Here is a 12,050-nt window from a genome sequence, read left to right as displayed (position 1 = left end):
TTATTTACTTGTGCTGACACCAAAGGAAAACACAATTACCAGTAGGTTTGTTAGCGAACAATACTGTTAACACAGTTTGCTCCTGTCTATTTATTGTCACGTATGTACTGTACTATTATTTAAGCAGGAGTTATTGTCCTCTTTTACTTGGTTGTATTACAAAACATTCATTTTTTTTCTTTTTTTCTTTCCCTAACAATCTAGGCATAAATCTCAGTCAATACTATAACACAGTTCAACTTTTCTTTTAAGGAAGGATGTTTCCAGTATGGTAACAAGCAGGTTTACAGTCCATGCGAGGCTGTTATAATAAACAAGTCTCTTAGTAACAGTCTGTACTTCGGTATATTTTTGGGACTCTACCCCATCCCTCTTTTTGTGTTAATAAACAAATCTTGTGACCGTTTTATAATCGTCCTTTAGCTTTTCTTCAGACTCGCTGCCTTTTTTGTTTAAACTGATCCATCGTAATTATTCCCTAGTTTTCTCTTTGCTCTTTTATAAATGTTTTTACACTTGTGTAATTCACTTGTCAACTGTGTCAAACCCTTCAGGACCTCACTCTCACACTCCTTTTATTGCCAGTGCTCTACCTGGAACTTCATCAATGGCCAGCAGCTGCTTGCTGCCACTATTCATACACCCGCTGTGCCTGTGAGTGATGCTGCTACTTTTCTGCTGTGGCTTCCAATGGAAACACCATTGATTGGGTAATTGACATAAGGGCCCTGATTCAGGTCCCAAAGGTAGTACAGCTCATGCCCCGGACCTGTTATGCCTTACTGGACTGTGACGTCTGATTTAGATCAGCTGGTATTGTCAGTGATTGACAGTCAACTGCTGTTTTGGGGGCGGGGTCCTCCATTACCCAAAACTGAGGTGTATATCCTCTGGTTTGGGGGGGGAGTGATGAGGCCAGGATCTATGTTGGAAGACTGAGATTTCCTGGCCTTTTTGCTGGATCTGCAGCAACTGGCTTGCATGACCCCATGGTTACGCAGCCGGCCAATGGTGTCACAGGTGATCTGATGTTGCATCCTTGGACACAGCATGTATCACTAATGCAAACAGCAGGTGCCTACTTTTATCAGACGCCTCCTGCTGCATTACCATATTAGTTTGTCTAAGCATAATGCTTTAGTCCCATGGGATGCCCAGGAATCATCCGGTTCTACAGCTGACCTCCGCTGACCAGTATACCACTCAGGAAAAACACCAACTAGAAACACTTTGTGTCTGTGTCAAACCGCGTCGATGCCGCATGCAGATGATCGATGCTTTATCTATGCATACGTCCCAGTTACACATCAACGTTTTCATTAACGATCTAGCAGTAGATCTAGAGAGCATGGTGTAAATTTTTGCAGACGATACCATATTGTGTAAGGTTATAAATACGGAGGGAGATGCCGAGTCTTCAGAACGACTTTGTTAAACTGGAAGCATGGGCAGCAAAATGGAAAATGAGCTTCAATACAGATACGTGTAAGGTAATGCTTTGGTAGCAAGAATAAAAATAACACCTACATACTAAATGGGGTACAATTAGGGGATTCTGTACTGGAAAAAGACTTGGGTATTCACATAGATAGCAAACTAAGCAGCAGAACCCAAAGTAGGATTGCAGCAAAGAAGGCTAACAAGGTATTAGCATGTATAAAACGGGGAATTGACACAAGGGTTAAGAGTGTTATACTCCCATTATATAAATCCCTAGTGAGGCGACATCTTGAATACTGTGCACAATTTTGGGCACCATACTACAAAACGGATATCCTAGAACTAGAAAAGGTTCAGAGGTGTGCGACCAAACTAATTAAGGGGATGTAGACGTTGGAATACGAGGAAAGGCTTGCAAGGCATGTTTAAACTGGGAAAAAGGAGACTAAGAGGGGACATGATCAACATTTACAAATATATAAGGGAACAATACACAGAGCTTGTGGGGATCTGTTTTTGGTAAGATCAACACAAAGTACACGTGGACACCCACTTAGGTTAGAGGAGAGGATTTCGCACACAGAGACGTAAAGGTTTCTTCACAGTAAGGACACGTGTTTGGAATTCCTTGCCTGAGAGTGTAGTAATGGCGGACTCAGTCAACACTTTTAAGAATGGGCTAGATAAGTACCTTATGGATAAGGACATATAGGGTTATGGTGCGTAGTCACGCACTATAGTTAAACATGATTACTATGGGTGTGATATGCGTAATAACGGGTATCACTTTAGAAAGGAGATTGGGTGTGATATATCATTTGAATACCGCCCTTAATCTGCAGAATGTAAAAGCAGTGACATGGAAATATACTCATTCCATAAAATTGTTGCGTTAGTCACAAAAGAAAAAACTTTTAAACATTGGGCCTGCTATTCTTTATAGTGTTAGAAATGGCTATGATAAATTATCGTATTTATACATTCATGATGCAACAATTTCATGGAATGAGCCTTAGGTGATTTTTTTTTTTTTTAATATGTAAGAAGTGACGGTCTACCTTTTTTATGTCAGAAAATGTATCCCTAGATATATGGGGTGTGGATCATTAGAGCTACATTAAAAATGGTCTACAGTAAAAAGGTCGACCAGGCCGGAATAGGTAGACAGTAGAAAAGGTAGACAAAAAAAAGTCAACAATTTTTTTTTGTCTTTGTTTTTTTTTTGCCACAAAAAAGCCCCATTAGTGTACCACGCACCTTTGCATGGTGATCAAACTTTGGGTAAGGTGCTACGCTCTGCTGTCGCTGCGCTCGACACGGGTTACTATTCCCAATCATAGTCCACTTGATTGGTAAAGTATTACAAAGTGGAGAAAAACAAACTTGTCAACCATTGTCAAGTTGACCTTTTGTACTGTGTCTTTCACATGTCGACCATTAGTTGTCTACCTATTGGCTAGATACCGATATTGTTATGCATTTTACTAGATGTGTATACCTTATAGCAAGTTACTCCCCTATTTCCATTTAAAACAGACTGAATTGGAAGGAGCATGGACTCAACAAGACTATGTAAGTGCAGCCCGTGATGCTGGCTCTTATAAAATTTATTATTAGTCAGGGATCTGAACTGCAGGTTGGCTGGTAGTAAATTTCTGCTCAGAATAGTGTTTTTTTCATCTCATTCCACATATGCTCGAGCTAACAAGTGAGGAGACTGCTGCCTTAAGCTGTATTAACTGCCATGTTCCTGGAACAGGTCCAGTACATTCCCAGCCTTGTGTCACAATGTATTATCTTCCCGGATACACTTATTTGCAGTTGGTTACACTGCTGCCATTAAGTGATGCAAATAAAACTCAACATGTTCCAATATCCTACTACTTACAGTATATCATTGCTGCAGTGTGTGGCACAACCAGAGTGGCTCGTTGAGTTCCATAACAAGGGTATGCCTTATGCTGGGCATACACAGCAGATAAAATGCCTGTCAGACCGACAAGCATTTTATCTGACACTGCAGATATCACAGGCATGCGCTGTAAGAACTCACACTTTTTATTGCCCGTGATATCGGCGCTCCACCACCCAGGGAGGAGACATTTTCTCATTCCGTCTCATGTAAAGGAACAGGGGAAATGTTTGTCGGCCGCGGCAGGTCAGCTGTCAATATGACACTTTAGAAATATTGACTCTGAGGGACATGCTGGACTATCCGACATGTCTGACCAATCAATATTACCGGAACAGTCACCCGTATACATTCTGTATTTATCATGTCGATCTGCTGATATTGTGTGGATCTGCGAAATAATTGTAGCTTGTATGCCCATCGTTAGGCTTACATATTTTTTCCATTTCCTGCTCCTATCAGTGTGAAATCCAGAATTCATCACTGTAGATAATGTTTTACAATACTCCATTGTTTAGTGTATGGGTTCCTTAGCATACTGATACTTAAGCTTGCTTTTCTCTGACGTCCTAGTGGATGCTGGGAACTCCGTAAGGACCATGGGGAATAGCGGCTCCGCAGGAGACTGGGCACATCTAAAGAAAGCTTTAGGACTATCTGGTGTGCACTGGCTCCTCCCCCTATGACCCTCCTCCAAGCCTCAGTTAGATTTTTGTGCCCGACCGAGCAGGGTGCAATCTAGGAGGCTCTCCTGAGCTTCTTAGAAAAAGTTAGTTTTAGGTTTTTTATTTTCAGTGAGACCTGCTGGCAACAGGCTCACTGCATCGAGGGACTAAGGGGAGAAGAAGCGAACCTGCCTGCTTGCAGCCAGCTTGGGCTTCTTAGGCTACTGGACACCATTAGCTCCAGAGGGACCGAACACAGGCCCAGCCTCGGAGTCTGGTCCCAGAGCCGCGCCGCCGGCCCCCTTACAGAGCCAGAAGCAAGAAGAGGTCCGGAAAATCGGCGGCAGAAGACATCAGTCTTCACCAAGGTAGCGCACAGCACTGCAGCTGTGCGCCATTGCTCCTCATGCACACCACACACTCCGGTCACTGAGGGTGCAGGGCGCTGGGGGGGGGGGGGGGGCGGCGCCCTGAGCAGCAATATAAACACCTTGGCTGGCAAAAATACATCACATATAACCCCCAGGGCTATATGGATGTATATTAACCCCTGCCAGATTCCATCAAAATGCGGGAGAAAAGTCTGCGAAAAAGGGGCGGAGCTATCTCCTCAGCACACTGGCGCCATTTTTCCCTCACAGCTCCGTTGGAGGGAAGCTCCCTGGCTCTCCTCTGCAGTTAATACACTACAGAAAGGGTTAAAAAGAGAGGGGGGGGCACAATTTAGGCGTAGTATACAACATATATGCATCTATAAGGGAAAACACTTTTTTATAGGTGCTATCCCTGTGATATATAGCGCCCTGGTGTGTGCTGGCATACTCTCCCTCTGTCTCCCCAAAGGGCTTTGTGGGGTCCTGTCCTCTATCAGAGCATTCCCTGTGTGTGTGCTGTGTGTCGGTACGGCTGTGTCGACAGGTATGTGGAGGATAATGAGGTGGAGGCGGAGAGAATGCCTGTAAATATGTTGTCACCCCCTGCGGGGTCGACACCGGTGTGGTTGAACTTATGGAAGGATTACGTGAAAGTGTCAACTCCTTACATAAAAGGTCGACGACATGGAACAGCCGGCTACTCAGCTTGTGCCTGTTCCAGCGTCTCAAATGTCATGGGGGGCTCTAAAATCGCCCGCTACCTCAGATAACAGACACAGATGTCGACACGGATACTGACTCCAGTGTCGACATCGATGAGACTGGTGTACCCTCCAAATAGGTCCACCCGTTACAGGATTGAGACAATGAAAAATGTATTACACATTTATGATTATACCCCAGGTACCACATAAAAGGGTATTGTGTTTGGTGAGAGAAAACTATTAGTAGTTTTTCCTGCATCTGAGAAATTAAATGAGGTGTGTGAGGAAGAGTAGTCTTCCCCCGGTAAGAAATTGATAATTTTTACAACGGTTATTGGCAGCGTACCCTTTCCCGCCAGAGGATAGGTCACGCGGGGAAACACCCCATAGGGTAGATACTGCGCTTACACGCTTATCAGAAAAGGTGGCACTACCGTCTTCGGGTACGGCCGCCCTGAAGGAACCTGCTGATAGAAAGCAGGAGGTTACCCTATAAAATATGGTCACACACTAGGGCATTATATTGCGACCAGCCGTTGCTTCGGCATGGATGTGCAATGCTCCCGCTGCGTGGTCAGATTCCCTGTCGGAAAATAACTATGGATAGGGACAATATTTTGCTGAAAATAGAGCATATAAAAGACGTGGTATTATACATGCGTGATGCACAGAGGGATATTTGCCGTCTGGTATCAAAAATAAGCGCTAGGTCCATTGCCGCCAGACGGGGGTTATGGACTTGGCAATGGTCAGGCGATGCCGACTCGAATCGGCCCATGGAAGTTGCCCTATAAGGGGGTAAAACTGTTTGGGGATAGTTTTTCAGACCTCGTTTCCACAGCTACTGCTGGGAAATTAATTTTTTTGCCACAGGCTACCCCACAACAAAAGAAAGCACCGTATCATCAAGTACAGTCCTTTCGGCCCCAGAAAAACAAATGGGCTAGAGGCTCATCTTTTCTGCTGTGAGGCAAAGGTAGAGGAAAAAAGCTGCAACACACAGCTAGTTCCCAAGAGCAGAAGTCCTCCCTGCGTCCGGTAGGTCCACAGCATGGTGCTGGGGCTGCTCAGGCGGACCCGGGTACGGTGGGGGCCCGTCTCAGATATTTCAGCGGACAGTGGGCTCTCTCACATGGATCCCTGGGTCCTTCAAGTAGTATCTCAGGGGTACAGGCTGGAGTTCGAGACGTTCTTCCCCTCGCCGTTTCCTAAAATCTGCCTTACCGGCACCTCCCTCTGCCAGGGAGACGGTGTTGGTGGATATTCAACACTATAATCACAACAAGTGATTGTCAAGGTGCCCCTCCTTCAGCAAGGAAGGGGTTACTATTCCACAGTGGTTGTGGTACCGCAACGGTTCGGTGAGACCCATCTTGAAATTAAAATACTTGAACTTTTATATCAGAAGATTCAAGTTCAAGATGGAATCGCTCAGGGCGCTTATTACGAGCCTGGACGAGGGGGATTACAGGGTCACCCTGGACATCAAGGATGCGTACCTGCATGTCCCCATTCCCCCCCCCCCCCCCCTCACCAGGAGTACCTCAGATATGTGGTACAGGACTGTCACTATCAGTTCCAGACGCGGCCGTTGGAGTTGTCCACGGCACCGAAGGTCTTTACCTAGGTAATGGCCGAAGTGGTGATACTCCTTCGCAAGAAGGAAGTTTTTATTATCCCGTACTTGGACGATCTCCTGATAAAGGCGAGGTCCAAAGAACAGTTGGTAGTGGGGGTAGCACTCTCTCGGGAAGTGCTACAACAGCACGACTGGATTCTCAATATTCCAAAGTCACAGCTGGTCCCGACGACACGTCTTCTGTTCCTGGGAATGTTTCTGAACGCAGACCAGAAAAGAGTGTTTCTTCCAGTGGAAAAAGCCGAGGAGTTGTCATCTCTAGTCAGAGACATCCTAAAACCAGGACAGGTGTCGGTACATCAATGCACACGAGTCCTGGGAAAAATGGTAGCTTCGTACGAAGCATAATTCCATTCGGAAGACTCCACGCAAGGACGTTCCAGTGGGACCTGTGGGACTAATGGTCCGGGTCCCATGTACAGATACAACAGCGGATAACCCTGTCAGCAAGAAACAGGGTGTCGCTGCTGTGGTGGCTGCAGAGGGCTCATCTACTAGAGGGCCGCAGATTCGGAATACAGGACTGGGTCCTGGTGACCACGGATGCCAGCCTTCGGGGCTGGGGTGCAGTCACACAGGGAAGAAATTTCCAAGGAGATTTCGCTTCACATAAATATTCTGCAGCTAAGGGCCATTTACAATGCCCTAAGACAAGCAAGGCCCCTGCTTCAGAACAAGCCGGTACTGATCCAATCAGATGACATCACGGCGGTCGCCCATGTAAACAGACAGGGCGGCACAAGAAGCAGGATGGCGATGGCAGAAGCCACAAGGATTCTCCGATGGGCGACCTACACCCAGGAGAATGGGGACTTCATCCAGAAGTTTTCCAAATGCGGGTAAACCGTTGGGAATGACCACGGGTGGACATGATGGCGTCCCGCCTCAACAAGAAGTTGAAAAGATATTGCGCCAGGTCAAGGGACCCTCAGGCGATCGCTGGGGACGCTCTAGTGACACCGTGGGTGTACCAGTCGGTTTATGTGTCTCCTCCTCTACCTCTCATACCCAAGGTACTGAGAATAATAAGAAGGCGAGGAGTGAAAACCATACTCGGGGTTCCGGATTGGCCATGAAGAGCTTGGTACCCGGAACTTCAAGAGATGCTGGCAGAGGACCCTTGGCCTCTGCCGCTCAGACAAGACCTGCTGCAGCAGGGACCCTGTCTGTTCCAAGACTTACCGCGGCTGCGTTTGACGGCATGGCGGTAGAACACCGGATCCTAAAGGAAAAGGGTATTCCGAAGGAAGTCATCCCTACCCTGATCATAGCCAGGAAGGATGTCACCGCAAGACATTATCGCAGCGTTTGGCGAAAATGTGTTGCTTGGTGGGAGGCCATGAAGGCCCCGACGGAGGAATTTCAACTATGTCGATTCCTGCACTTCCTGCAAGCAGGGGTGACGTTTGGGCCTCAAATTGGGGTCCATCAAGGTCCAGATTTCGGCTCTGTCCATTTTCTTCCAGAAAAAACTGGCTTCACTGCCTGAAGTTCAGACTTTGGTTAAAGGAGTACTATTCAGCCTCCTTTTGTGCATCCTGTGGCACTTTTTGGATCTCAACGTGGTGTTGGATTTCCTAATGTCGCATTGGTTGAGCCACTTAAAACCATGGAGCTAAAGTATCTCGCGTGGAAAGTGGTCATGCTGTTGGCCTTGGCCAGGCGTGTGTCAGAATTGGCGGCTTTGTCATGTAAAAGGGCTTATCTGATTTTCTGTATGGATAGGGCAGAGTTGAGGACTCGTCCTCAGTTTCTCCCGAAGGTGGTCTCAGGTTTTCACTTGAACCAACCTATTGTGGTGCCTGCGGCTACTGGGGACTTGGAGGATTCCAAGTTGCTGGACGTAGTCAGGGCCCTGAAAATTTTATTTTTCCAGGACGGCTGGAGTCAGGAAAACTGACTCGCTGTTTATCCTGATGGCACCCAACAAGCTGGGTGCTCCTGCTTCTAAGCAGTCTATTGCGCGCTGGATTTGTAGCACTATTCAGCTGGCGCATTCTGCGGTAGGATTACCGCAGCCTAAATCAATAAAAGCCCATTCCACAAGGACGGTGGGCTCATCTTGGGCGGCTGCCCGAGGGGTCTCGGCTTTACAACTTTGCCGAGCAGCTACTTGGTCAGGGGCAAACACGTTTGCAAAATTCTACGAATTTGATACCCTGGCTGAGGAGGACCTGGAGTTCTCTCATTCGGTGCTGCAGAGTCATCCACACTCTCCCGCCCGTTTGGGAGCTTTGGTATAATCCCCATGGTCCTTACGGAGTTCCCAGCATCCACTAGGACGTCAGAGAAAATAAGAATTTACTTACCGATAATTCTATTTCTCGTAGTCCGTAGTGGATGCTGGGCGCCCATCCCAAGTGCGGATTGTCTGCAATACTTGTATATAGTTATTGTTAACTAATCAGGTTCTTGTTGTGAGCCATCTATTCAGAGGCTCCTCTGTTATCATGCTGTTAACTGGGTATAGTATCACGAGTTATACGGTGTGATTGGTGTGGCTGGTATGAGTCTTACCCGGGATTCAAAATCCTTCCTTATTGTGTACGCTCGTCCGGGCACAGTATCCTAACTGAGGCTTGGAGGAGGGTCATAGGGGGAGGAGCCAGTGCACACCAGATAGTCCTAAAGCTTTCTTTAGATGTGCCCAGTCTCCTGCGGAGACGCTATTCCCCATGGTCCTTACGGAGTTCCCAGCATCCACTACGGACTACGAGAAATAGAATTATCGGTAAGTAAATTCTTATTTTTACTCAGGAGAGTGGTCTTCAGATGGATCCGCAGTTGCCATGTTCCATCTGTGACCAGGTCCAACAAATTGTATAATGCTTCTTTCAGCACCAGTGATCTGCTCATCTAGTAGTTGACTGACTGTATTTAATAAATGCATTCAATGCGGACGCTGTCAGGTACTGTTGACCCCTTCGTTAAGCATTCTTTTATCAACCACAGGATTATTGTTGACTAGATAAAAGTGTAGTGATCCATTCTTGACGGGAAGCTATAGAATACCGCCATTCGGGATCCCGGCGGTCACAATATTGACGTCTGAATCCTGACAGGGGATAAAATGCCAACACCGGAATACTGACGACACAGGCTGTTCTCCCTCTGTGTGTGTCCACGATACCCATAGCACTCGCCCTGTTGCCGGCATTCTGGCGGACAGGAACCCACTGTCGAGATCATGACAGCCGGAATCCCAGTCCGCCGGCAAATAGTATGTATCCATTATTTGCACACCTATGTACTGTACCGTTAAGTATATCGGTGCTCCTGATACACTCTCAATCTACTGACAGGGGAAGAAGGTGTACAAAATGAACAAGCCATTCAGGTGTGTGCGTGTGTATGTGTCTGTCTGTAGTGTGTAGTAGCTGCCAGAAATGGAAGGGATGCATTTTTTAGTGGCTGCCAGAAATGTGAAAATGTTCTCCATATTATAGAATCATTCTTATGATCCTTGAATATTAGAGCAAAGGTTCTGATTGAATGACTGAAATTCAGTTTGTTCAAGTGCACTCGTCAGTGTCATGCAGCTTTACTAGAAGTAGAATATGAGGACATGTAACTTTTTATTGCTGAGCTTGAAACTGGATCGGCATGTTAAATCCACTAGATTATAAATTGGCTGTGACTTCAAATACTGTGTAATCTAGAACTATGTTTCGAAGCCCAATTGCCTGTTTGTCGCACTTGTGATAGTTTAGCTACAGTAAGTCCAGTCTATTTAAAATAAGGTATTGATGCTAATTCAGTCATGCACCATGTCAACAGATTCCCGAGTTTCCAGGGGTTCTGTATTCTCACTCAAAGAAGGAGCAGCCAATCTGGGAAGCAAAACAAGTATAGTTAATTTGGTTAACGAAAGGGAGATGCCCACATTCTGTATTTTGCTTTGATATATGCCTACTGTAGTAAATCAGAATAATGATAATGGGGAAGGCAGGTGCCAAGTGGGCGCTCCCAGTCTTGGCAGCCCAGCTCTATGAATTGTAATACAGTATTATAACCCTTTCATGTCACTGATACGACCCAGGTTGTTGTCAGGTTTACCCATGTCATGACAGTGTGAAAGGCTACACAAAAATCCCTGGGTCGAGTGACCAAGCAATCCAACCCAGGTAGCGAACTAGGTTGGACATTGGCACGGTCCAGGTTTAAGTGACAGTGGGAAAGGTCCAACCCGATTCCCATTCACAGTATAGGAAGAGCCAGATCCCTAACATTTGGCCATAATATCATCTCCAAGCGTCGGTAGAAGACAACGCTGCAACTCTGTGCAGTGTAAATGGCTCCAACCTGGGAACAACCTGGGTCAGAGCCATGGCGCTTAAGGGTTCTGTCCCGGGTCTTACCTGGATTGGAACAGTGTTCGAAATACTTGGTTAGGCCAATATTTTTTTGTGAAAGCGGTATTATACTGCACTATTTGTGTATAAATGGTGTTGCAGATATTATCTAATTAAACATGAGTAGACTATTTATGATCATCTGTTCAATTTGTGTTCACAACATGATGTTTGCACATACTATTTACCTGCACATAGAAGACTGTAAGAAAACCAATTCTTCTGCTTGCAGTGTTCTTTAAATCATTGATAGTTTGACAGTCTGAGGGAAGCTAAATTAAACATAAACAATAAACCAGGCCTGGACAAATAGATCTAAACTAGGCCTGGCCAACCTGTGGCTCTCCAGTTGTTGTGAAACTACACATCCCAGTGGGCATGCTGGGACTTGTACTTTAACAGCTGGACAGCCACAGGTTGGCCAGGCCTGAGCTAAACAGTAGGAGCAATGCACATTTGTGGCACTTGGATAACAGTGTGGTTAATGGTATCTCCTATATTAAGTGATCAATAGTTGCAAATTCCAGTTTAAAGAAGAGCCACAAGCCAGAGCAAGAACTTTGTGAGGGGACACTAATGTATATTGGGTGAGGGAAGTTCTGGAAAACCATAACTTATAGCATGACGGCAAAGCGGTCTTATATTGCCATCTTATATCACTGGGATCATAAGTTTGAGTCTACCCAGAGTTGGAGCTGATTCGTTGGTACTTTATCTCTCTCCAAGCTTTGATGCATCTCCACCTTAGAATAAAAAAAAAGTTGGTTTGGTGTTTTTTTTTCTCTAACGTCCTAGAGGATGCTGGGACTCCGTAAGGACCATGGGGATAGACGGGCTCCGCAGGAGACATGGGCACTTTAAGAAAGACTTTAGGCTCTGGGTGTGCACCTGCTCCTCCCTCTATGCCCCTCCTCCAGACCTCAGTTTGATACTGTGCCCAGAGGAGATGGGTGCACTGCAGGGA

The 12,050-nt window shown here is 46.1% G+C and overlaps 1 protein-coding gene across 5 annotated transcripts in view; it reads left to right on the top strand.

Moving 5' to 3' along the window:
- Positions 1-12,050, top strand: part of CNST (consortin, connexin sorting protein) — a 451,308-nt gene that overhangs the window by 421,422 nt on the left and 17,836 nt on the right. The window lies entirely within an intron of this gene.

The sequence above is a fragment of the Pseudophryne corroboree genome, chromosome 4 (assembly GCF_028390025.1).
Source record: "Pseudophryne corroboree isolate aPseCor3 chromosome 4, aPseCor3.hap2, whole genome shotgun sequence".
In the NCBI taxonomy this organism is placed as follows: domain Eukaryota; kingdom Metazoa; phylum Chordata; class Amphibia; order Anura; family Myobatrachidae; genus Pseudophryne; species Pseudophryne corroboree.
The sequence above is the reverse complement of the archived record's forward strand: the minus strand, read 5'-3'. Positions and strand labels throughout refer to the sequence as shown.